This window comes from Papaver somniferum, chromosome 7 (assembly GCF_003573695.1).
Source record: "Papaver somniferum cultivar HN1 chromosome 7, ASM357369v1, whole genome shotgun sequence".
NCBI lineage: Eukaryota > Viridiplantae > Streptophyta > Magnoliopsida > Ranunculales > Papaveraceae > Papaver > Papaver somniferum.
The window spans coordinates 152,348,328-152,353,022 of record NC_039364.1 but is presented as its reverse complement, the minus strand read 5'-3'; the positions used below and the strand labels follow the sequence as shown (position 1 = coordinate 152,353,022).

The following is a 4,695-nucleotide window of genomic DNA, read 5'->3' as shown; positions in this document are numbered from 1 at the left end:
TTGTTGGGATTCACTAGATTCATCAAAACAGGGATGGTAATCCCTCTAGATTCGAAAATAGAGGAGGAAATCATCGAGTTGTCTAAAACAGGGAGGTGAAGTTTTTCACGGGATTTTGGTTGATATATGGAAACTATCAGGTAGATAAGGAAATAAGATTCTCTGTTGAAGTTAAGACTATCTTTGAGAGAGTCTGGGACGTTGGATTATACTTGGAAGACGCGTGAGAAGCATAGGGAGTGTTTGAAGCCGCGTATGAGGATATGGAAAGAATAGATAAAACCCGTAACTTTGGCAAAAAGAAAAAGGAGATTTCTTGGAGATTAAATCGACCTGTGGGATATAAAAAGAGTTGGGATAACTCATAGAAAGGGGACGAAACCTTTCAGAGAAGTTTAGAACACCACAGAGATATAGAGATCGAGTTACAGGAAAATACCTTATTCTACTGCTGCTGCTGAAGAGGAAGAACACGAAGAACATTGACGCACAAGTATCTGTCGCAGAACACTATCGCTATTCAACAGCAGAACCCATCTATCGTTTATCAACAGTAATTGCATTAGGTCTTTAGCTACTGTTTCCTCTTCGTAACAGAGATTCTGCAACACCTTCACACTGTTGCGAATAGGCTGTGTTATCACTTTTTCACCTCCTTGTACACTTTTGAGCTATAAAAACATATTTTGAGAACATGGTTAATATGAGGAGCTAAACCCCATTGTTGAGGCACTAGAGAAATCTATTTTTCCAACAAGAAGTGGTATATTCTCTTTTATCTATTTATTGTAATTTTATTATTATTTTATTGCCTTGAACTAATATCGAATATGATTTTTAATTGAGTAATTGTGGTCTATTTTGATGGAGTATGCTTATCTTAAGACTTTTGATGCTTCATACTTGGTATTTACCATTATTGCTTTTGAAAATCTACTTGTCGCAATAGTAAGAATCAAATTGAACGAGAAAATTGCATGAATACAAAGATTGGATTAAATCACCTTAAACTTGGAAAATAGTGGAATCTTAGCCTCAGTGTTCTTTTAATATTGATACCAACTTTGTCACTGTTTGTTATAATTATTAGTGAGTTTTCTATTTAGTTTTGAATTTAAGTCTAAAGTTATCCTTCACAGGTTCGAGAATCGAATCACTTTTTACCACTATCTACAAATCACATCAATTTTTGGCGCCGCTGACGCGGACTTGTTTTTAGGGTTTTAGATTTTTTTATTTTTTATTTTTTTTATTTTTTTGTTCTTTTTTATGTTTTTGTGTATTTATCTTGTGTCTACAGGTTCTGGATCATAAAGAAAATTGAGCCAAAGAGTTTGGTGATTTCATAAAGACTTGGAGCTAAAGATTAAAGCAAAAAGAACAGAAAAGAAGACAATTTTATTTTAGACAATTTTAGTTTAGGGTTTGTTTATTTTCTTTTAGAAAAAAAACTGTATTAGGGTTTATTATTTTTGTAATTTTTCTTTTCTTTTTGGACTTTGGGACTTTGGGACATTATTATTTTTTATTACCCTACGGAAGGGTACTTTAAATATAAAATTTTTGCAGAGAAGGAGGACAATTACGATATTGTCTCTGCACCTTGGGTTCGTACACTAGACATCGGAGTCTGTGGCCCGAGTCGACTACAAGCGATTCATCCCCCGTCTGGAACGGGAGGTAAGATTCTAAACACTCGTGAATCCCCTGTCAGCGAGTTACTGGACTCCTTCGTGTGCATATATGTTGAGGACTGAATACATACATTTATTTTTCTAGTAAAGGGCAAGGCCTGGCCATACAAGATAAGGTTCGGATTTCATCACCGTTCTCTTCTTTCCCGCTTTAGGAACACGTAACCTACGCGAGCCTAAGCCTAAAATTTTGACTAGAACGAGACCGATAGGGTAACGAGATTAACAGGAAAGTCATTCGAAAAATATTGGTTACTCTTTTAAGCATACTTCGAAGTTCTTGACGGTTTTTGTAAGTTGAATGCGTGACTGCGCCGCCTTGTAATACCGGTGAGGCCTTGGGTATCAAAGCTCCACCGAGCTTCCCTCGCCTCTATTTAACTTACGTTAACTCGGATTGATTCCAGATGGGTTTGCTTAAATTATAACGAATTCCCGTTCGAAGGATTAGAAGCTGGTCTAGAAACAATCTAAGTGGAGCCATCATGCTTTTTGTTTGCTAGAAATAAATAGATTTGATTTGGTTGAGTCAGCCTTGATCTGTGTTTGCTTACCCTTCCAATTTAGAAAATTCTATTGTATGCCTGAACGTAAAAGAGACGCACTAGGTAGATTTGTTAAAGAGAAACCTAGTAGTTCGAAGCGTCTCGATTACCTTAATCTAGAGAGTCCGACTTTTGAAGAGTCTGTTTTTGAACGTCCTTTGACTGAGGAGAGAATCCCTGTTGCTCCGATAGCGCCACAAATGGTAACTTTTAAAGCTTTGTTGAATCCAACTAGGACTACTCGTCCCTCATGTATCAGGTTAGCTGAGACGGAAAAAACTTATGAACTTAAACCTGGGACCTTACAGCTGCTCCCAATATTTTTAGGGAAAGAAAATGAAAACCCCTATTTCCATGTTAGGGACTTTGAGGAAATTTGTAGTACCCTCAGGATTAGAAACTTAGATGATGATGCTTTGAAACTTAGGTTATTCCCCTTTTCCCTGAAAGATAAAGCTAAATCGTGGCTATATAGTTTAGCTTCCGGGTCAATCGAAACGTATGAACAACTTACATCTGCCTTTTTGAACAAGTTTTTCCCTAGGAACAAAACATCGACTATTAGGACGCAAATATGCACATTTTCTCAACAGGAAGGAGAAATTTTGTATAGGTATTTGGAAAGGTTCAATGATTTATTATCCCAATGTCCTCATCATGGTTTAGAAAAGGTTAGGTTAGTTCAGATCCTTTATAAGGGTTTAGATTATCCCACCACAATCACAGTAGAATCTATGTGTACTGGTGGATTTGAGAACCAAACAGTTGATGACGCGATGACATATTTGCATGAAGTCGCCGAAAAGACCCAACAATGGGAAAGTAGTATGGGACCCCAGAAAACAATTCTTCTCGGCAGAGGAAACGTTATTAGGGTAGAAGGAGGTTATGAATCAGATGCCAAAATTGTTGCTATAGCGAAAAGGTTAGAATCTTTAGAAGTGGGTAACGCTTGTGGTAGATTGGAGCCTTTTTGGGAAGGCCAGAATAATGAAGAGCAAGCCAATGCTCTATATAATAACACTAGGTTTGATAATCGTCAGAAGTTTGACCCATATTCAGAAACCTATAATCCTGGTTGGAGGAACCATCCAACTTTTCATGGTCTAAGGGCCAGAGTCAGGGTCAGTCTAATAATTCTAATGCTCCCCCAGGTTTTGGCTACACTAGGAATACATCAGGCCCAGAAAATAAAACGACTAGCTTAGAGGAATCTATTAAGATGTTAGCAAAAACTCAGGAAATGTTAGCACAGAGCCATGTTAGTTTTCAACAGGAAACCAAGCAGAATTTTCAAACTAATGCTCAGAGCCTTGCTAAGTTAGAACTTCAAGTCGGCCAAATAGCTAAGACCTTAAGTGAGAGAGATAATGGTAGGTTCCCTAGTCAGACTAATCCCAATCCTAGAGGAGTTCATGAAGTAGGTACAAAACCATCGAATCAATTGAATGCTATTAGAACCCTTAGGAGTGGTAGAATAGTAGAATCAGGTAACCATGCCCGATAGTGAACATACTGTAGTTCACCCCTCAGGACCACTAGCTAAGGAAACTGATAAAATTTCTGATGATGCCAACTCAGTTCCTGAGAGGTCTGATTCTGTGCCTAGAGCCCCATTTCCTCAGCTATTAGTACCAACAAAGAAGGAATCGAACTTTAATGACATATGGAGGTTTTTAAGCAAGTTACCATAAACCTTCCTTTATTAGATGCAATTAGGCAAATTCCTGCTTATGCCAAGTTCCTTAAGGATATGTGTACGCGAAAGCGAAAACTTAGCGTCCATAAGAAAGCCTTTTTAGCTAGTCACGTAAGTTCAATCATTCAAAACACAACTCCAAAGTACAAAGACCCAGGTTCCCTACCATTGCTTGCACAATAGGTAACTTCCGGGTAGAAAAAGCTTTACTTGACTTAGGAGCCAGTGTGAACTACTTCCATTCCATGTATACTTACAGCTAGGACTTGGTGAAATGAAATACTCAGATACACTGCAGTTAGCTGATAGGTCTGTTAAAATCCTCGAGGTGTTATCGAGGATGTCTTATTGAGGTCGACAAGTTTATTATCCAGTGGATTTCGTGGTCCTAGATACCCAACCTGTCCCTGACCCAGAGAACCAGATACCTGTGATTTTAGGTCGCCCATTTTTAGCTACGTCTAATGCGATCATTAACTGTCGAAATGGTGTGATGAATTTATCTTTTGGTAATATGACTATAGAGATGAACATTTTTAATGTCAGTAAGCTACCTTATGAGCTAGATGACACATGTGTTGAAGAGGTGAACATGATAGAAGCCTTAGTTCAGAAGTCATTACCAAACATTTTATTTGAAGACCCATTAGAAAGTTGTCTATCCCATTTTGGTTTAGATTTTGATGACGATAGCACTATTGAACAAGTGAATGCTCTATTAGATTCTACCCCTGTGTTAGACACTGATAGATGGAAA

At 37.9% G+C, this 4,695-nt stretch overlaps 1 pseudogene; it reads right to left on the bottom strand.

Annotated features, from left to right (window-relative positions):
- Positions 1–2,803: 2,803 nt before the first annotated feature.
- Positions 2,804–2,903, bottom strand: LOC113300698 (annotated as a pseudogene).
- Positions 2,904–4,695: the final 1,792 nt, after the last annotated feature.